This window comes from Mustela putorius, unplaced genomic scaffold (genome assembly GCF_011764305.1).
Source record: "Mustela putorius furo isolate JIRA1106 unplaced genomic scaffold, ASM1176430v1.1 tig00003858_pilon_pilon_pilon, whole genome shotgun sequence".
Lineage (NCBI taxonomy): Eukaryota > Metazoa > Chordata > Mammalia > Carnivora > Mustelidae > Mustela > Mustela putorius.
In genome coordinates, this window is record NW_025422010.1 from 18875072 (window position 1) to 18898359 (window position 23288).

At 40.2% G+C, this 23288-nt stretch overlaps 1 long non-coding RNA gene across 1 annotated transcript in view; it reads right to left on the reverse strand.

The window, feature by feature from the left end:
• Positions 1-762: 762 nt before the first annotated feature.
• LOC101675262 overlaps positions 763-23288 on the reverse strand; it is a 191620-nt gene continuing 169094 nt past the window's right edge. Inside the window, exon 3 of the long non-coding RNA XR_198742.3 lies at positions 763-881. This is a non-coding gene — a long non-coding RNA (uncharacterized LOC101675262). The remainder of the gene's footprint in view (positions 882-23288) is intronic.

Below are 23288 nucleotides of genomic sequence, written 5' to 3' on the forward strand. Positions count from 1 at the left end.
CTGAACCATTATGACATATATTCTGGTTTTCTAGATAATGCCACATAATACATTTCTTTGTTATGAAAACTTTCAAATTTATATAAAGCTTAAAAGATAAATATAAAGAATACCTTTATATCTTCAGCCTAGAGACAATATTTATAAACACTTTGCTCTATCTATCTAAATATGGGCATATGTATATATTTTCATAAGTACATATTCATTTTTGCAGACATATTTTAAAATAAATTGAATTCACCATGGGATCTCAACCCTAAATATTTCAATATGCATCTCGTATAAAAAAAGACATTCTCACATGTAATCATCATATCATTATCACAACAGAATATTAATGTTTTTCCCTATGCCATTTAATATCCAGTTCACAATCACATTTTCTTAGTTGTCCACAAAATTACTTTTTCCTTTTTTTCTCCCCAAATCAATTCATGCATTGTGTTTGTTTATATCTCCTCTGGTCTAAAACCATCTTCTCACCAGCTTTAAATTACTTTAATCATATATTTAATGATGCATACCTTCCAGTGTAGGCATGGCCCTCCCAATCCTTTAGCTATAGACACACAAGTTGTTCCCTTTTTTTTTCTTCCTCTTACAAGCCATGCTATGAACATTTGATTCACTAACTTTTCATCTTTTTTTTTAAGATTTTATTTATTTATTTACACAAAGAGAGAGATCACAAGTAGGCAGAGGAACAGGCAGAGAGAGAGGGGGAAGCAGGCTCGCCGCCGAGCAGAGAGCCTAACGCAGGGCTCAATCCCAGGACCCCAAGATCATGACCCAAGCCGAAGGCAGAGGCTTAACCCACTGAGCGATCCAGGTGCCCCAACTTTTCATTTTTTCTGATGACTTCCAAATACTTGTTTTTCCTAAAAGATATACAAATATTTACATATTAACAGATCATGTTCCAGAAAGTTTGATCTACTGCTATTCCCTAAAGTATTTGAGTACGCCAGCTGAGTTGGGGTTCTCAACCTCTAGGTTGAGACTTGAACATCTCCCCTCCAGGGGACATTTCATGGTCATCTATACTGTGTGAGCTTCTGTCTTGTTCCCGTAGTTCATCCTTCCTGGGATTACTTCATTATCTGCCTCCTCCTGCAGAAAAACAAGGAATCTCTACTCGAAGAGGTCATAATTTTTCTCTGAAACTGGAAGCTCAGTGAAACTGATGCATTGCTTTTTTTATTGTGTTGATATTCATAAACTTAACATAAAACTTCTGGCTCTTTAATTTTTGCCAACACTATACACATTAAGATTAAACATTACCATATGTACATTAAAAATTGTCAGTATTTTGAAACCAATGAAAACTAATCCATAAGGGAATCCTTTGAAAATTCTTATTTTAAAATAACCTAAATAAGCAATATTAGGTGAGTGGGCAAGTGAGTGTGGCAAATCTGTATAATAATGCAGTCTGTAGTGATTTGCAATAGTGTTCATAAAAGGTTTGTAATAACATGGGGGGGATATTACTAAACAGTGTGATACAATAATTGTTAGAAATTCAGAATAATAAATATAGGACAAAGAGACTAGTCAGATCTAGTTAATGTTGCAAGTATGGGTGATCAAAATTACTTTTATTAGTGTTTTATTTCTTTCTATCCAAAGCACAACAATGAAAGAATGAACTTTGAAAAAACATTAAACATCCATGGTTCCTGTTTACCAAACTAAAAGTTGAAAAGGAGTTTTCACTCACAAAAATTTCTAAACTTTTTAATCTGATTTTTGTAGCATGAACCTAATGATAATAGTACTTCAATCTATAAAGAATCTGGCAAAAATAAAACAAGCAAGCAACCATCGAGCAAATAAATCTTCTGTGATTTTTCCATTTCCTTCTGAAGATTTTTAGCCATGTTTTCTTCTAGCACTATTTATAATTATTCCAATTTTTAATTTATAGGCCCCTTGACGAAATGTATCCATATCTCTATTTAATCTCGGTATGAAAATAACATAGCAAATGCCAGGTGATTTTACTGTCTTCATTTTGAGCAATAATTAAAGAAGATTTACTAAGCATTTCGAACTCAGCATTATACTTGGTGTTAAATAAAGCAGCTTGCACCATAGACTTGGCCTGAGCTCTAGAACCTTACAGCTAATGACCTGTGATCAACAGACTCATCTTTCGTCGAACCACATGACAAACCTCCTGGACCCAAAGCCAGAGGAATTTACAGCTTTCCAGGGGAAAACGATATTTGCTTTGACAGTTTCACATAGCTTTATCCCGAAGCCAGACAAAGAGCTAAAGTTTCATCTTTACTCGCCTTTCCTGGGATCAAGCCCTTTGATGGAAGAAGATCATTGGGAATCCATCCCTAGGTCTGGAGGTGTTAGAGGCAGAAACCAGACATACAAATCCTGCTCTTTGCATCTCTGGGAAAATACCTAGCCATCGTTGCCCTGATCTACCAGTCTCCTGTTGTCCGTCCAGCTCCAAGGTCAGCACAAGTGCTGACTTGGAGGTGGAAGAGAATAAGAAAGGGAAGGGCAAGAGGTGTGGAGAAGGGCCAGCTAGTAATGCCTGCCCAGAACACTGGCAGACCTCACTGGGTTCTGGGGTGAGTTTTGAAATGCTCTACCACAGATCCTGCCTGGCACCCGAACCTCAACCATTTATAAAGCAAACTTTTAACATTCCCATCTTTTCCCCAGTCCTACAAGGTAAGATCTGAGCCTTTCTCGCAGCTCTGACATCAACACCCTTTTTGAGCAAAACTTTTGCAAGCAATAGATAGTCCTAGTGCCAATGTATCTTAGCCAATTTCTGCAATCCAAGTAAAACAAAGAAAGGAAACTTTTAAAAAATTGGTGTTGTGGAATGTAACGAGACAGAGCAAATAACAGCCTGTGGGCACTCTTAATAACCTAAAGGCTTCGCATCCCAAAGGCTTTCTTGAGGTGTCATGTATGGATTTTTGAGAGGGAGATGGCATTTTCTAACTTGGAAATTAGTTGAGGAACTCTCTGAAACACACAGTCAAAGATAACAGTCAAGTTGCCACACAGCACAATGTTAAGAAATATGTGATTGTGAACCCAAAATACCTTCTCAGAGTGGAGACATGACTTGTAGGATATAAACAAACATGAAGCAACCAGACACAGCCAACAAGGCAATACACTGGAACTCCTCCATCAGGCAACATGCAGTGTGTTGGAAGAACTGAAGGAAGTTCAGAGTGACTTGAATGGAGGTGAGGGAGGGGTGAAGGTTACTGTGAAGGACAGGAGAAGAGGTAAGCAGGACAAGTTCATGAAGGTCCTTGAAGGTCATTTTATAAGGTCGACAGTCATTTTAAGTGTCTAGGCACAGTTGTTGCCTGATCAATTTGTGCTTTAGAAAAATTACTCTTGAAGCATGGAGAATGGACTGAAGACAGGCAAAAGCAGAGGCAAAAAAGACCAGTTGCAATAGCCAAGCGAAAAATGACAGTGGCCAAGTTTGGGGCAGTGGCCATAGAGGTTGAGAGAGATATATAGATTGGGGAGGTATTTAGGAGGTAGAATTGGTAGGTCTTGGTGAATAACTAATGAATCTGGATAAAGAGAGCAGTGAAGGAGACAAAAGAGCCTAGAAAGATGGGCAGATGGACTGTGGCTTGAGATATCAGGCATGAGTGGATGGTGGCACAGAGTCAATGAGGGTGCCCAGGAGAGGCACATTAGGGGTGATGATAATCAATTCACATTTTGTTAGTTTGAGTTTAAAATATGTTTGTAAGATATCACAGATAGATCTCAGTGAAGACCTTTACTAGGCAGCTGGATACATAGATGTGAAGATCTATGTTCTATTTATTGGGTTCTGAGTGATCGGCATATAGATATTAAATGAAGCTGGTGTTGTAGAGAAGTTGTCTGGTAAGAAAAGGCAGAAGGGCACATGCTCATTTGAATACTCTGTTCATTCTTGGCAGGTTAATGTAAAGTCATTTAACAATTCTTCCCTAAGAGAAAGGTCTGGGAATAGGCAGCATGTCACACTGGGCTTAAGGATGGGGAGAGGAAATCACCAAAGTGGGGAAGGAAGAGAAATAAGCCTAGCAGTGGCCTTCATTACTGAGCAGTTTCTATAAGCCAGGTCCTGTGCTGAGAACTTTATGTGCATTGCTCTTTTGAGTTTCGTTTAATCCTCACAACAATCCCACAGAAGGTAGATGGTAGGATCTCCCTTTTATAAAAACAAAAGCAAAACTTGGTTATATTAAGAAACTCTGTGACTGCGGTCTGATATATTTGCTGTTCACTGCATTGGCTATTGAGGGCTTGAAATGTGCAATGGAGGGACTTAGCTTCTAATTTCATTTATTTAAATTCAATTTTATTTAATTGCAATTAATTTAAATTCAATTTTACTTAATTGTAATTAATTTAAATTCAATTTAAAAACCAATACTGGATTCAGTTATTGGAAAACGTTTAAGTATGTTTGGAACAACTTGGATATGTGAATCAACTTTTCCAACTGTAAATTTTATGAAATCTAAGTACAGATCAAGGATTTCCAATGGAAAAACTAGTACCTGAACTGAGATGTGCTGTTAGTGTAAAAATAAATAATGGATTTCAAAGACCTACTGTGACTAAAGGAATATAAAATATCTCTTCCATAATTGTTTATATTGATCATGTATTGAAACAATATTTTGGATATATTAGTCTAAATAATATTATTACTTTTTTTTTTTAACTTTTTCTTAGGAGGCTATTGGAAAAAACTTAAATCCCCTAAGTCTGGGGTGGGATGTCGCCTAAGGCTGGCGAGGGGGCCCATGCCTGCGAAGCAATGTCCCAGCGACGGTGCATTTTAGGGAGCACGGCAACAACAGCGCGCGTGCGCACGTGCGCGTCGGTGCTGTCCAGCCGCGGGTGGACCCAATCTCACCCGGTGCCCACGACTAGCCGGCTTTCCTGTTTGCCTTTTTGAACTCTGTTTTCTCTGAGCCTTGAAGAGCCAGGGGCTGTGATGTCACTGTATAAACAGAGGGAAGGGTGGGGGCGAACGCTGCTCTGGAGAGGACCAGGCAGAGGAGGCCCTGGACGGGAGAATGGGGGGTGGGGACGGGAGGCTTTCAAAGGTGGCTTGGTCTGGAGTGCGTGGGAGCAGCGGGAGACTGCGAGGCCGATAAAGAAACATAATGGGACTGCCAGTCACTAAATGGGGCGGGGGGGGGGAGGGTGGTGGAGGAGGGCGGGAATGGGGACGTGGCTGCAAGAGATGGGGGTTTGGAAAAATATGGGACGCCTAGAGCTAATTCCCCTGATTAAAAATGCATTAGTTTGGAGGTGTCAGGGACACGCAGCTGTTTTCAAGGAAAGCCTGGCTCCAAGAGGTCCTCCCTGGCCGGGCCGCCTGGCGGCTCCATCTCGGAGTGGATGTCAGCGAGCCCCCGGCCCGCCGACGCTTGTCCTCTCCCTGACAGGGCCCTGGCCAATGTCCTGCTGCTGAGGGTCGTGGTAATTTACATCCTCTCTGTGTACATTAACTTATCTGCAGCCGCGCTGGCTGCGCTCCTTCAGTCAGCCTGTCTCCTGTGCAGCCTGGGAGACTTCCCCCACCGCCGGGCCGGCCGGGGGCTGCAGGGGGACTGGGCCGCCGAGTTCCTGCGCCCTGCGAAGCACAACAAACGCCTCCCGAGGAGGAGCCCCGCCGCCTGGGCCCGACCCCGGACGCGCAGCGCCGCGCGGCCCCCACCCCCCCCCACCCCCGGCGTGGGAGGCGACGTGGGGACAGCCCGGGCAGGGCAGAGGCGGGCGGCCCGTGGCTGGAAGCGAAACACTTAGTGGCTAATTCATGACTCATGACTCATGTGCAGGCTCCTCTTCAGTGACAGCCGGGACAGTTACTGGTTATTTGTAGTCCCCCGGCTTTCATTTCGCTGTAATTAAGCAGTCATTTGAGGGTCATTTCATACCAGTTATAGGTTCCCCTGTTTTAATAATGTTTTAAGTTCCAGGGGGGCAACAGGGAGTGGAAGGGGAGGTTGGGAAGGAGGCGTGGAGGGCAAGAGGGTAATCGTCTCTGAGAACGTGTGCACTTTCCATAACTCTTTCCCTGACAGGCCCCAGTGTGGAGTTTCCTCGGATGCCGACTCGAACATTCTGTTTCGGAGCGCGCAGGCCAGATCCTCTTCCATGACACGAACGGTCTGCCCGGAGAAGAGGTCTGGCGGTGTTTGAGTCAGATGCTGGATTTTCTTCTTTCCCCTCTGGCACCACACTAATCATTCTCTTTAATCACTGTAGCTTTTTAATGAGGCCAAGTAGGTATTTATGGAGCCGTCTACTCTCTAAACGCTAATGCTTGATAAGTCATTTATAACTTATCGGTGGGCTTTGCATGGCCAAACCCAGAAGAAAGGAAGTGAGAGTAAAATAGAGTCTGGAGTTTGCTCGGAAAAATGCGGCGTATCTTCAGGTCCTGGATGGTACCAAGCCCTTGTGGGAAATGTTCAATCCATCAGGCATAAGAATAAGAAACAACCGGTCTGTCCCAATTTTGAGAAAATTCCCTGCCTGGCATTCTCGCTGTTTTCTCATTCCCACCCCTTTCTCCTCTGGCTGGTTCATGTATCTTTGGATACCATGTGCAACTTCCATTCTAAGGCCAATTCTCCACAGTTCTGTAAAGAATCCTGGAGCTATCACATGTAGGGTACACGGATGCAGAATGAAAGGACTGAAAAGAAATAAAGGACAGAAACCAGATTTCCTGTCATTGCAAAAGTAGGGGCAACGCGCTCCAAATTTCAGTCGATGTTAAAATTAAAGTTAAGGCTGGAGTATGTAGTAGCAGTGGGAGTGTAGTTGACTTCAAATGAGAAGAGGAGAGAAAGTGTCCCCCCCCCACTCCCACCCCCAAGGAACGTTAGAAGGAGTGGTGAGGAAGAAAGGACTCCACGGACTTTAAAAAAAAAAAAAAAAGAAGATCATAACATATGAGTATTTAATATGCATTATTAAGGAGAATTTTTAAAAGTTTTCAGGCATAACAAGGAATGAAGTGCTGATGTATACTTCAACACAATGAACCTTGAAAACATTATGCTAAGTGCTATTTACAAAAGATCCCATGTTGTAAGATTCCATTTATATAAAATGTCCAGAATAGGAAAATCTATAGAGACAGGCAAGAGATTAGTGGTAGCCTTGAAAGGGGGAGGGAGTGGAGAGAGGAAGGAGTAACTGCCAAAGGGTACAGGTTTCTCTCTGTGGCACTGAAAATGTTCTAGAATGGACTGTGGTGGAGGTTGTACAACTCTGAGTATACTAAAAACCACTGAATGATACACTTCAAATGGGTGAATGGTATCGTATGTGAATTATATCTCAATAAAGCTGTTACCACAAAAAAGTTTTCAAAAAGTTAGAAACAAGCCCCCAACCAAGTGTTATTTTTTAAAAATTGACTTGCTAAGTATACTGCTTCTTTTTCTAAGACAGTGAAGCCAGCAGGTAATGTTCTTCAAAGGGAAGGAGATTTGGTTCTCCGTTGGGCTCTAAGTGCCTAAAACAATGCTGCTTACTGAAGGTACTCAACAAATATCAGAGGTAAGCAAACTCTCAAGTAATCCAGACTAGCCTGGTTCACCTACCACTTCCTCTCTGCATAATTGATCTAGCTTCTATTTATTTTTTATTTATTTAATTTATTTTCTATTTACTTATTATTACTATAAATACAGCTAGAAAAAATAACTAATAAACAAAAAATTTTTTTATCTGTTTGCCAGGCACTGTACATATATTTGTCTCTAAGCTTTATAAAACCCAGCAATGTAAACCCACTAAACCCAGGTCTGTCTTGCTTCCAAAGCTTTAGTCTGCTATAAACACTGCCCCTAAAAATACTAACAAAGGCTGGGAGCACGAACATACATAGACACCAAACCAGCATCACCTATAAAGCAAACCAAAGGACAAATTTGGTTTTTATGCTTATACTGAAGAAAGCATCATGAACACATCACTCAATGATGGGTTTTCTTATTTAAAATTATTCTAATTTTATAAGTATGGGTTATATAGCCTAGAAATATGGAGTACTCACTCTGTATCCAGCCCCGAGTGGAGCCAGGAAGAGTTATAGAAGCAGTTAACATGGGAGCTTAGCCTCACGCCTACTATAAAAATCCCTGTCCCTTAAAAAAGAAAAAAAAAAAGTACTATTGAGTTTATTGCTTGTCTAAATAGTACACAAAAGGTTTAAACATACATAATCTGAAAAGTCCTGGTTTCCTGAGACCTCTTCTTAAAATTGAAACATTTTTGTGGAATGTTAAGGACAAAATCCAGAGCTCTGTGAAGAGCTAATTAAGTGACTGCCGCCCAGTGTGGCTGAGCTGGGACATAAGCAAGCATCCATCCAGACTCCGTGTAAGCCACCGTGGTATCTGTGTGGGCTTGAGCTGGCAGCCAAGATGTCCATCAAATAATTAATATTTCTCATATCTGTAATCCAAGATTCCAGATCCACATCCCCACTGAGACTCAGTCTCACGAACTTATTTCAGGCATTTTAGTTGATATATAAAGGTACCACCTGAAAAGACCCCAAATCTTCTAACTAAAATTCCTACATTCCTCTATTTTACAATAAAAATTTTGATCTAAGGTTTATAATAAAGAGCCCACATTTTATAGTTGGAAAAAGTTGAGTAACCTTGGGAACTATGTACTGAAACCATCCCAAAGGCCCAGAGCTAGTATCAGTAAAAGATCCCAAATAACTGACAAGGTCTCCTCACAGTTATTAGATACAACCCCCCATCTAAACTGATGGGAGGTATTCCTTCTACTTAAAACAGAACTATATATACATTATATATACATTTTTAGGTACAGTATGTATACATATATTTTTCTTAATGAAGTCTGAAAAGGAGATAAATCCCCTTCTCTCCTGCATATGGGAGATTCCAGAAGCAAAGAGCCAACCACTTAGGCTTCAAGGAAGGACTCCAGACTTTGGAATGTGCCTAGGTACCATGGTGTCTGTGGAATGGCCATCCTCCCCCAAGCATATGTGCTTGTCACCCTCTAGTGGATGATCTATGATACTCATTGGCAGCCTCCTGTGGGGGTGTGGGGGGGGCAAGAGCAAATGTCATCCAAGACTGACTTATCTCAAAGAGGTAGATGACAGATAAGCCTGCGCCAGAACTCTTAAGTCTTAGACACGTATTTCCCAGGAAAATGGTTGTTTGTGGGCTGTTTATTCAGTCTGCGTTTCCCTGCTTCTTTGAGTCTCCAGCGTGTGTTTCCTACTGGTATTGTGGCATTTTCAAGAACAATACATATTTCCTTAAGGCAGACTTCGACAATTGAGATAGTTCTAGGCAATTGATTCCCAGAGGTTGTTTGCCTCCAGACTGGCCTCGAAAGCTTTCTCTGGCTGTCGGCCTACAGAGTGTGCCCAACTATACTTAGCTGGTTATATAGAACCTGCCAACTGAACACGAGTTCTGTATTGATCTGCCTAAGGAAGTTGTAAATAAATAAATATCATTGTATAAGGGGCCTAAACAGAATTCTAAAAATTGAAGTCCGGCTTCAGATACATTCATAGTATGAGATTCAAAATATAATAATATGATTTTCCTGTTTCCATTTTATTGGGTAACTGAAGAATTGCATTTCTAATTCTGGATGGGGATTGAATTTCCATATCCCTGACAGTTTCCAGGAGGGAAGGATTATGGGTACAGGAAATACTCTACATTCTCAAAAGCCTACATTGTTGGTGCTTGCGTTTGCTCTGTGAGAACTTACTGAAAGAAACCATTTCTCCGGAAGACAAGTATAATTTCCTGAAGATCTGTTTATCTGTCAGTAGACATGTTGAATGTTTCAAGTCAAGGATGACCTTGGTTCTAAATCGGAGGTTGAATGGGAATCAGAGCATTGTAGAAATGAAATGTCCTTCCCTCATCTTACCCATTTGATAGATGAGGAAACTGAAGTTTGGCCAGGTTAGGCAGTGTTAGCTACTTACAGAGCTGGTACCCAACAAAAGTTTACTCTACAACCCCTAGGCCCTTGTCTTTCCCCCCCATCATTGTTGTCTCTCAGGTTGAATTGTGTTAGTGATTATGAGGAAATCTGTTTCCTAGCTTTGTTCACAGTATGTGTTCTCTTTGGTTAGGAAGGTTTATCTATGGTGACAAAACACACCATAACATAAAATATACCATCTTAACCATTATTTATTTATTTATTTACTTGACAGACAGGGATCACAAGTAGGCAGAGAGGCAGGCAGAGACAGAGGGGGAAGCAGGCTCCCCGCTGAGCAGAGAGCCCGATGTGGGGCTCCATCCCAGGACCCTGAGATCATGACTGAGCTGAAGGCAGAGGCTTAACCCACTGAGCCACCCAGGCACCCCCATCGTAACCATTTTTTTTTTTTAAGATTTTATTTATTTATTTGTCAGAGAGAGAGCGAGCAAGAGCGAGCACAGGCAGACAGAGTGGCAGGCTCCCTGAGGAGCAAGTAGCCCGATGTGGGACCTGATCCCATGACGCTGGGATGATGACCGGAGCTGAAGGCAGCTGCTTAACCAACTGAGCCATCCAGGCGTCCCTCGTAACCATTTTTAAGTGCACAGTTCAGTGGCATTAAGTACATTCATGCTGTTGCACAATCGTCATGACTATCCATCTCCAGAAATTTTTTTCTTCCCAAAAAGGAACTCTGCACCCATTAAACACTAAGTCCCATCCCCTCTTCCCCAATCCTTGGAGACTACCATTCTGTTGTTCATCTCCATGACTTTGAGTACCTCATAAAAGTGGAATATACCGTATTGGTTCTTTTATTTCGGATCATGTCTTCAAGGTTCACCCATGTTGGTCATGGGTCAGGATTTCCTTCTTTTTTTAAGGCTTAATAATATTCCATTTTAAGTATATACGATATTTTGTTTATCTGTTAATGGACATTTGTCGAAAATATTTTTTAAATACACAAGAAAAATAAATAATCTCTTTTTTAAAAAGATTTTATTTCTTTATTTTACAGAAAGAGAATGAGAGCACAAGCAGGGGGAGCAGGAGAGGAAAGGGGAGGAGCAGGCTCTCTGCTGAGCAGGGAGCCCCATGTGGGGCTCCATCCCAGCACCCTGGGATCATGACCTGAGCCACCCAGGCACCCCTAAAAACCTCTTTTAAGAAGTAAAAGCATGTATGCAAGAGGCTTGAAGCTATATATTTTCAATACACTATGGAGTATTATACCTCCATCAGAAAAGACGAATACCCAACTTTTGTAGCAACATGGACGGGAATGGAGGAGATTATGCTGAGTGAAGTAAGTCAAGCAGAGAGAGTCAATTATCACATGGTTTTACTTATTTGTGGAGCATAACAAATAGCATGGTGGACATGGGGAGTTAGGAGAAGGGAGTTCGGGGAAATTGGAAGGGGAGGTGAACCATGAGAGACTATGGACTCTGAAAAACAGTCTGAGGGGTTTGACGTGGCAGGGGGGTGGGCGGATGGGGGAACCAGGTGGTGGGTATTACACAGGGCATGGATTGCATGGAGCACTGGGTGTGGTACAAAAACAATGAATATTGTTATGCTGAAAATAAATAAAAAATTGAAAAATGAAACAAAAAAAAACAAACAAGAAAAAGACAAAAAACAAACAACAACAACAAAAGACTACTGGGATTGTTAGAGTAAAGAAGAATTTAATAATTCAGTGTAGACTTGTTTTCCATGAAAGCTATAGAATTTGGCTTACTTAGCATTATATTCTCTGCCACCACCTCCGATCTCATCCCAGCATCAGCACGGGGTCACGTGTGGTAGGTACACAATAAATGTGTGCTCAACATCCAAGTCAGGCAGAGGAAAAATCAAATGTGGTCTGTATTATCATGGTTTTCCTTAATATTTCCATAGATTATCCTAGAGAATGATGCAAAGGTTCTGGCAGAAATCTGGTAGAAAGAATATTCTCCTGGAAGAACAATGTATTTGTTGATGTTCTTAATGTCTAGCAACAGAAACTAACCCTCAGGAGCAAGCCCCAAAGGAGTTTATAAAAAGAATATTGTATAACTCAGGGAATGGATGGATGGATAGAGGGCCAGGCTCGGGGCTTCCAAAAACAATGCCCCAGACCATGTCTAACACTGACCTGAGGAGGAAACCACCACCAATGGTTATGTTGACACCAAGGAGCTGGTGTCCACTTTGAGCAGCTGCCAGGACTTTGTCGTGCCACCAGTCACTAGCATACATTGCCACCTCTGCTCAGGAGGCAGATCTTGTGTTGTCTGCAGCTCCCACACCCGGAAGCAAAATGGATTCCACAGAGCCCTCTGCTCACACTGTAAGGCGTGTCTCATGTACACCCAGTGACTGATGGGGCACCTGCCTGCGCACACCTGCAAAGCTGACTGGGAAGTAAGTGTTGTTTTTTTTTCTGCCTGAGGGAGGTAGGACCCATGATGAAGACAATTCCCAACACATAGATAGGGTTCCAAAGGTGCCAGGCAGCCTCTACTGAAGGTAAAGGGACTAAGATATAGAGCAGAGGAACAGATAAAATCCATTGTTGATCATTAGAATCAGCCATTATTTTAAAACGCCATTAACACCTGATGTGGAGGAAAGCAAAATGGATTGGCAGGTTTTCAGCCAGCCTCTGACTGCCATTATAAACTTGCAAAGCATCACTGGAGAACTTCTCTCTCTAGAAAGAGCTTTGGCCTTGATAAGGGAAACCAGAGTTCAACTGAGCAATAATTGATAACAGCTGAAATGCTGAAGGAAGGAGCCATACCTTGTACTTAGACATTTGAGTTATTGTTCTTGCGTTAATTCCTATATGTTTTCTTCTCTATTTTGATTGTGAAAGATAATCTACATTATTATTTTAAATTTACATTCAAGTCGGGAAAGCAGAAAGCATTAGATCATGTCTTAAAACTTCTATTTCTATTACCCACATTTTATTAATTGACCCTTATACCATCAACCAAATATCACTAGGCAAAACAGAGACACACTTGAAAAGAAATTGTTCCAAAGGGCTGGCATTGCTGGCTCTGACCGACCAGAGATGGCAGATCTGCTAGTGGTCACATGCATCACCACAAAAGAAAGCTCGGAGTAAGATATCGGAAGTAGAATGTAGTTTCATCCAACTATGGATTTCTCCCCAAAGTACCTGAAATGGGCCAAACCCTAAGTCATCATTTGTCATGACTTGTCATGATTTTTAAAAAAGAAAAGAAAAATCACTTCACTAACTCTCATGAAAACCTGTACCTTCAAGTAACTCCATTCCAGGTAGTTACAGTCACAAGAATCAAGGAAATCTACCTGCTGAGGATACAAGTAATTACTGGCATTTCCCCCAGAGTATTCATCCTTGAGTTCTTCAACTACATGTGATCTATGTCCATGAAAAAGGACTCATTAAATATACTAAAGTTGATAGAGGGAAAAAAATTTAATCTATATTTCAAACTTCCTGGTATAATGTTTTATGAAGTGAACTGGTTTGGTTCATAAAAATGCTATTTAGCAGAATTTTTCTCTCTTTAAATGGCCAAGGATACCCTATACATTGTATCTTTAGGAGGATCTATGGCAATCTAATGAATGCACTATTTAAAAAGAAGAAAAGCATAGAATCCAAAGTAGAAAATGAAAATCATGGGCTAGAATAGAATAATTTTTAGCCTGAAATAAAGCATTCAGATCATCTAATCTAGGGTTCACAAATACATGGGGATAAGGACAGTCATTTTCCTAGTTTCTGTCCAAGGCAGACATTCTGTCCAAGGTGACAATTTTTAGCTGAGCCCACACATATATTGTCTCATGATTCTTCTTACAGGGTTCTAGTCATCCACCTGGAGCTGGCATATATAAAGAAACTATTTGCCATCCCTGGTATTCTGAGCTCCTCAAATTATGTACATATGGAGGCTAAAGAGCACGCAGTGACCAACATCTTGATTAACATCCTGCACTAAAAGAAGGAAAGACTCAGCATTTTAACCCTGATCATCTGTGCATGTCTCAGATCAAATTCATAGAAACATAGAATACATAGGGCTCAGCTGATTGCAATCAAGGCTCTGAATTCCCATTTAGTAATTGGAATGCCCCTAAAAGAGTTTATATTATCAATTTTATAATTTCCATTATAAAAGTGAAATAGGGGAAATATGGCATATTTGAGTACGTATGAGTTCATTTATTGTTCATAAAAAGGTACTTAAAGGAAAATGTTCAAGCTCTTCCTGTACATGAAATTACAATTAGGTTATAGATGCAATTTAAATGCAATGCCCTTACAAAGAGAGGGTGGCATATACAGAGATTGGGACAGAAGAACTCTTCTGCATGAAATTTTCTGTTACAACAACAACAAAAAATCACAATATACCACAGCACCTGCTGTTTATTTTTTTTTTTAAGATTTTATTTATTTGAGAGAGATAGAGATAGAGAGAGCACGAGCACTGAAAAGAGGGAGAAGCAGGCTCTCCACTGAGCAGGGAGCCTGACTCAGGACTCGATCCCAGGACCCTGGGATCATGACCTGAGCCAAAGGCAGAGCCACTCAGGAGTCCCAGCACCTGCAGTTTAAACAACTGTTTACATTCATACAAAAACAGTGATGATCATAAATGTCTTTTGGATTTAATAATGCCTTGTCCCATCCACTAAGACCATATGGTTATCTAGTTTAAGTTTGATGTACCATATACATTACTCTGTTCAAGTCATGAGTGAAAACAAAACCCAGAAATTAGATGCCTAGAAGTAAAAGAAAAGAAGAAAAAAAAGAGTCTTGGTGGTAATCATTCCCATAATATTGGAGAAGTCTGTGTAAAGACACATGCTGTTTCTAGATTTTTAATCTAATGTAATTTTGTTCTTTTCCTTTAACTTTTTTTTTTTTTTTTTTTTTGAGCCACCAGGGGTACCTGGTGGCTCAGTCGGCTGGGCAACTGCCTTGGGCTCAGATCCTGATCCCAGGGTCTTGGGATCAAGCCACTCAAGGAGCTAATTCCCTGCTGGGTGGGGGGGAGGGTTCTGCTTCTCCCACTCTCTGCCCTTTTCCCCCAGCTCCTGCTATCTCTCTCAAATAAATAAATAAAATCTTTTTAAAACTAAAAGTCTTTTATCAATATAACACACACACATTCTTTTAAAAATCAAGTTGTATCAGAAAGCTTTTATTGAAAAACAGCAACAATGCCCTTCCCCCAACACACAGTCACACCCTAAAAGCAAATATTTTTAGCTTTTTTAGTTGTTTATTCTAGCATTTATTCCTGTATTTCTAAATAATATGTTTATATATATTATTTCTAAATAATAATAATAATAATAATAAGCCTTTATTTATCCATGGAGTTTATCTCTTATGGTGGACAAAAATTTTAGTTTCTCTGTTTTATAAAATTTTATACCTTTTTTCTTTCCCTTTGTACTCTCATTTTTTTTTTTTGTTAAATCCAAAAATCAGTGTTTTCATTATTATAACTATGGAAATACTGCTACTATACTGCTGGATCTTCTAGGAAAACAGTGTTCTAGGATTTCTTTCTTGTAAAACTTCTTATTTTTCTTAAAGTTAATAGTTGTCTCATACACTCATTTATTTAGTTTTCTTTGACGGTATGATCAAATATTCCAACGTTTCCCCACAGCTTGGTAAAATGCTTTTCCGTACAGTTTTCCACAAAGTCAAACCCAAAAGTTACTCAGACAGCTTCCTTTTGCTTTTCCTGGAGACATTCCTCTCTACCTGCTCCAGCTTTCCTGGTTGCTCTCCTGGTTCCCTGCAAAAGTATTGTGCTGGTCTTCCCTTGACTGGATCCCCTCTTTCCAGGATTCCATGTCTTCCTCTTCCTTGGAATAAAGCAGTCCACCCTTAAACATGGTTTTTCTTTCCACTTTCAGTTACCTGCCATCACTTTGGTCCAGAGGCAATGATCCTCCTCTGATGTATTGTTAGAAGGTCAGTAATAGCCCAACAGTACATCACAATGCCTACGTCATTCACCTCATTCATCTCATCATATAGTCATTTTACCCTCTCATAGCCTTAAGAAGAAGGGTGAGTACATATATATAGAAAACCCTAAAGACCACCAAGAAACTACTGGAACGGATAAATGAATTCAGTAAGGTCGCCAGACTAAAATCATTACACAGAAACCTGCTGCACGTCTATACACTTATAATAAAGTATCAGAAAGAAAAATTAAGAAAACAATCCCATTTATAGTTGGTGACAGGTTCCACCAGTTCCTTTCTCTTAGCTCATCTTGACCTGCTCTGTGCCAGATGGCCTCAAATTCACAGCATTTCCGACTCAACCTCTTCAGGACCTAAACCTCCTGTCTCCTGTTGTGGGTGTGGGGTGGGGGGCATTCATCTGGCTGCATAAACTGGTGGAAGGAATTCTGGGATCTACAACACCTTAAGTGGACTTTGAAGGGACACCTTATTTTTAGCATCCCTCCCCGCAGATTTTGGCAGAACCTGCTCTATGCCAGTGCCTTTCCTGGGTTCTATGGGGTAAATCACTTTGTTACCAGATGTGGCCCTCTGCAGACCCTGGCTTGTGTCCCCTCCTCTCTCTCCCTCTCTGTTGTTGTATGGCTGTAGATTTCAGAGCTCTCCAGGTACCATTAGCAATGGAACTTCCGCATGATTCTTGCTTTCCTCGCTGTTGGATGGTGATATTTGAAAAAAGAAAGAATGACAAGAGCTGTTACTTGGCTCTCTTGAAGGGGGAGTCTTGAGCACTTCTTGGTGTTGGCTCAGGGCTGCTCAGGAGCAAGTCATTGAGCATCCTGTATCGGTCTCTCGGGGCTGCTGTAATAGAGTACTACAGACTGGGTGGCTTAAACAACGTAAGTGTGTTGTTTCACTGTTCTGGAACTAGGAATCCAAGATCAAGGTGTCAGAACTGTAGAACTAGGAAGCCCAGATCAAGGTTGGTTCCTTCCAAGAGCTGTGAGGGAGAATTTGCTCATGATTCTCTCCTAGCTTCTGGTGGTTTGCTGGCCATCTCTGGTATCCCTTGGCTTCTGTTGCACCATCTCAATCCCTGCCTTTGTCTTCACCCGGCGCTCTCCTTGCGTGCATCTGTGCCCAAATGTTCCCTTTTCCTGCGGGCACAAGTCATATTGGATTTAGGCCCACCTACTCCAGTATAGCCTCATCTTAACTAATTACAACTGCAGCCATTCTATTTCCAAATAAGGTCACATTCTGAAGTAGTGGGTGTTAGGACTGCAACATAGGAATTTTTAGAGGACACCTCTTAACCCATAACACATCCCATGTATGATATCTTCTGTTTAGGGTGATCTTTTGTTCAGGGCAGTCTCAATTCACGTATGTTGTCCCTAATTTTTAATAGTGCCTCCTCCCACCCTCAGTGTGTCCAACTTTGAGGAATCAATGATGTGGAATACTCTATATGATCCTTTCCAATTGAATGAGTTTTGTTTTTTTAAAGATTTTATTTATTTATTTGACAGAAAGAGATCACAAGTAGGCAGAGAGGCAGGTGGGGCAGGGGGAGCAGGTTCCCTGCTGAGCAGAGAGCCCGATGTGGGGTTCGATCCCTGGACCCTGGGATCATGACCTGAGCCGAAGGCAGAGACTCCAACCCACTGAGCCACCCAGGTGCCCCCAATTAAATGAGTTTATCAAAATAAAGGATTTTACCGTCATTCCCAGTAGATTCTGGATGTAAATATTGGAAGAGTATTTTCACGTTTTCCTTTTTTTTATTTTATTGAGAAAAACGTGTGTGTGTGTGTGTTTGTGTATGTATATGATATTTAGAAAATCTTATATAAAATTATGTATGTATATAAAATTACATATTTATAAATATATATATATAACAAATCATTTATATGGATTTAAAATACACTGAAAGCTTATTATGATAGAGTAGCATGGTGTACAAGCAGAATTTTGAGTCTTTTTAAAAAAATAAACATTTCTTTAAAAAAAGAAAGAAAACAGAGTTTTATGTTGCTAACAATAAACAAACAAACTTCCAGCAGCTCAAGAAAATTGGAAACTCAGAACTCCCAGGGTTCACAGAGACTCTGAACTTGGCCAAATCAACTGCTTCGAACCCATTTTTTTTTAATGGGATTGGGGACAGCTCAGATCTTTCCATGGCAACCGACTGTGCTGTCATAAACACTACAGGATGGTCTCTAAATGATCCAGCAGTTGCTGGACTACAAGGGAGATAAGATCTTATTAAAAATACAAAAATTGGAGAGAACATACCAGAATATGGAGATACATTGACACAGGGATTTGCATTATATATAAACAGTCCTTTCTCATTTGGCCTCATTAGTAAAAGGCCCGTTTTGTGGAAACCAATATGAATTAATGATGGTCTTCCTTAAATAGTTTACACAAATTACCTACCAACAGAAAAGGTTGTAAGAAGGAAAATAGGCAATACCTATTGAAGTGTGATCTGTGCTTTTGTCCAAAAACATAACCCCACAACTTAGGGTATTTCTTGGTGAAGAGCTTTTTTTCTCTAAAAAAAAGATAAAACTTGTTGTATTCTTTCTCAATTATAAAAATAATCTCACTTCATAAAGTTTAGAAATACAGGGTTCCTGGGGGACTCAGTTGGTTAAGCATCTGCCATCTGCTCAGGTCATGATCCCAGGGTCCAGGATGGACTCCCTCATCTGGCTCCCTGCTCAGCAGAGGGTCTGCTTCTCCCTTTACCCCCCTCCTCATGATATCTCTCTCTCTCTCTCACTCTCTCTCTCAAATAAAAAAATAAAGTCTTCTTAAAAAATTTAGAAATACATAAAACTTAGAAAATAAAAATCACCTATAATTTCATAACCCTGAAAATTTTTTAAACAACTAGAATCATGTAGAACATGGAGTTTTATATCTTGCTATTTTTCACATAGCATTACAGCATGAGCTTTATCTAATGTCATGAAAAATGCTTCACAAATGTGACAGTTATTGAATGTCTAATAGTCTAGCATATGGATGATCCATAGTTTACATACCATTTTCATGTTGTGGTGAGATGTTTTTAATGAACTAAATTTTTCAATATCATGAGTAACAGGATAGTGAACATCTTATAAATGTTTATTCATATTTCCCATTATTTTATTGAAATATATAGTTAGAAATAATATCAGTTTTAAGAAATGAACTTTTGGGTCTTCATCAAGATAAAAAGCTTCTACATAGCAAAAGAAACAGTCAACAAAACAAAGAGACAACCCACGGAATGACAGAAGATATTTGCAAATTACACTACAGATAAAGGGCCGGTGTCCAAGATCTATAAAGAGCTTCTCAAAGTCCATACGCAAACCACCCCCCAAAAAAGTCAAGTCAAAAAATGGGCAGAAGACATAAACAGACACTTTTCCAAAGAAGACGCACAAATAGCTAACAGACACATGAAAAAAATGTTCAACATCATTAGCTATTGGGGAAATTCAAATCAAAACCACACTGAGATATCACCAGTTAGAATGGCAAAAATTGACGAGACAAGAATCAACAAATGTTGGAGAGGTTGTGGAGAAAGGGGAACCCTCCTACTCTGTTGGTAGGAATACAAGCTAGTGCAGCCACTTTGGAAAACAGTGTGGAGGTTCCTCAAAAAGTTACCAGTAGAGCTACATTATGATGCAGAAATTGCACTACTGGGTCTTTACCACAAAGATACAGATGTCATGAAAAGAAGGGCCACATGCACCCCAATTTTCATAGCAGCAACAGCCACAATAGCCAAACTGTGGAAGGAGCTGAGATGCCCTTCAACAGATAAATGGATAAAGAAGATGTGGTCCATATATACAATGGAATATTACTCAGCTATCAGAAAGGATGAATACCCAACATTTGCATCAACGTAGATGGAACTGGAGGAGATTATGCTGAGTGAAGTAAGTCAAGTGGAGAAAGTAAATTATCATAGGATTTCACTTATTTGTGGAACATAAGGAATACCGAGGAGGACATTAGGAGAAGGAAGGCAAAAATGAAAGCAAATCAGAGGGGGATAGGAACCATGAGAAACTATGGACTCCAGGAATCAAACTGAGGGTTTTAGAGGGGAGGGGGGTGGAGGGAAGGGTGAGTCGGGTGGTGAGTATTAAGCAGAGCACATATTACATGGAACACTGGGTGTTATACTCAAACAGTGAATCATGGAACACTACATCAAAAACTAATGATGTACTGTATGGTGACTAACATAATAAAAAATTTTTTAAATAATAAATAATAAAGGAAAATAAAAAGGTTACAAACATTTTTAAGGTTTTTCTCTGCCTTGAAAACCCTTTTCATAAGTTGTCTCTATTCTTACTTGTTTTATCCCAAGATGCACTTTAAAATTTTCACATTCCAGAAATAGTTATAGGGATAACATTAAAACTATAAATTCAAATGGGAAGAACTGACATTTTTACAATTTTCAGAAACCTGATACATGTATCCATTTCTTAAAATCTTTTATATCTCAATAAACTTCTGCAGTTTTTTTCATATTGTTCCCATACATCCCTTGTATTGATATTTCTTGTTGCTATTATAAACACAATATTCTGGTCATTGTATTGTTTAACCAGAGATTGCTGGGAAAGAAAAAAGTTACTACTTCTAGAAATTTTTATCTTCTAATCAATTTATTTAACTACCTTGTTCTTTACAACAAGCTTATAGTTGATTGTGTGGTGAATATGTGTGTGTGTGTGTGTGTGTGTGTGTGTGTGTGTGTGAGAGATGTGGCATATAATTACTTCAGTAGACACTGTTTCATTATCTTTGGGCTTTTGGTTGTACAATTACCATCCGAGGACCAGTACCACTGTTCGAACTGGACAGGCAGGGTCCCTGTCCCACAACCCACTCCTCAGGAGGACTAGCACTCTGGAGCACCTTCCTCGAAACTTTCTACGTCTTCATCTGGTACCAGGACCACTGAGGAGGAGCCGCAGAGCCATCCAGTCAGGGTCCTCTGAATCCAGACTATTGGACCCCAGTCCCATCTCTTCCTTTTGAGACACCAGATGACTTTGAATAATTAGAATTTACAGATCTCAAGATCTCAATCTTAGCAGCATTCCAGAAGTCTCCCTCATTACTGCCAACATGGAACTGCTATTCTAACTTCTTGCCATAGATTAGTTTTGCCTGATTTTGACTTTGTGTGCATGGAATCATACATTGTGTACTCCCTTATGGCTTCCTGGCTTTTTCACACAATATTTTATCTGTGAGTTCATCCCTATGATAGTACATAGCAAAAGCTCATTTTCTTTTCATGATTTATAAGATACCATAGTGTGTATATTCCACAATGTTTCCATTCTACTCCTGATGAATATGTGGGTTGTTTCTAGCTTAGGGGTGTTATAAATAGTGTGGTATTGAGCCTCCTTGTATATGTGTATATACAACAGTATTGCTGTAGCAAATATTCCAATAAGAGCTATATATACACTAGTGTAAGAGCTACTATACACTATATATATAGTGTATATATATATACACTAGTGTAAGAGCTACTATATACTATATACTGTAATCTACTATACACTAGTAGATTCTGTCAAACAGCTTTCCAAAGAGGTTGTACCACTGAACATTCCTACTATCAGCGCATGAGTGTTCCTGTCATTTGACATCTTCATCAAGCATTAATACTGTCGGTTATTTGTTTTTAAGTTAGCCATTCAGGTTCATGTGTAATAGTTTCTCATTGAGGTTCTAATTTGCATCTTACTGATGGCTAATAATATTGAACACTTTTTATATGCTTTAGTAGCCTGAATATCTTCTCTTGGAAAATGCTTATTCAAAGATTTTACCCAATTTTAGTGAGTTGTTGGATTGTCTGCTTTTTCTCACTGACATATAGCAGTTCTTTTTATATCACAAAACAAGCTTTAAGTTTTATATATGTATTGCAAAGTACAAATCTACTCATCTTTTTGCACCTTAATGGCATTTTCTAATTTAAAAAGAGTTCTCAATTTTAATGGAGATTTTAATCAATCTTTTCCTTTATAGTTAGTATTCTTTAGGAATGTTTGCTTATCCCCAGGTTCTAAATTTATTTCTAAAAGTTTCATCACTTTACCTTTCACACTGTGGTTTATAATTCACCTACAATTGTTATTTTGTGAATGAAACAAGGAGGAAATCAAGTTTCACTTGCTGACAGATATATATGCATTTGCTCTAAATTTGTTGGAAAAAACAACCTTTTTTTCCCACTGCATTGCTGCAATACATTTTTTGTGAATCTGGTAGCTGTAATATCACCTTCAGATATAGGTCAGTGAACCTCTGTCCAGAGCCACATATGCCTTAGGCTCCACCTTTTGGAATGCTTTCCTCTGATCTTCCTTAGGTCCTAGGGCTGGACATACTGTCCAGATGCCCTAAGCCCAGAATGGAGACCTGCATGCCCTGTCCCAGTTTTCTCTTTTGAGGTAGGGGATGCTCTATCTCTACATAGAGAGTCAATCACATGCCTTGAAGATCATTCAGACTCAACTGTAGGGTCATCTGAGGGTCCCACGGATGGGTCCTGGTTCCAGAAGGGGGACCTGGTGAGGGTTTAACTCCTGCTAGCTGGAATGATATTTTGTTCACAGGGTTGGGTAATACTGGACCACTGGAATGGTACTAATGTGCTTATATGGGGTGACACAGGACACAGGACACAGGACAAGTTCAGGGCTCTAGGCTGTTAATTGTCTACCATTGAACCTTGGTCTTGACCTACATGTGTAGGTATTTGTGTGATCAGCTTTCTGACTGTGGTGCTGCATTTGGTCTGCAGCTCCCAGGGCAGCAGACAAGGGAGTGGCAGGCATTTCTACCCTGGCTCCAGGGTATCTGGCTCCAGGCAGCTGCCCCAGTGTGTTTTCACCCCTTTCCATCCTTTATGACACATGTCAGTTAGTCCCAGGCTTTGGCCTCAACTACCTCCTCCGGAGATTTCAAGACTCTTGTTCCTCTCTGTGAACCGACTCTTCAGTTGATATAAGGTTCTTTCTTGCTTCTAATTAATGTGGCAACATCGGACTCTCCCAGGTTGCCTTAAAGCACTTGGATGAGAGACACACATTCCTTGCATAAACGACAGTACTCTTCTTGTTCTGCGCATGGGACTCTCACCCCACTGATGGCAGGATGTAGAAGGCAGGGGTATAGTCAACAGT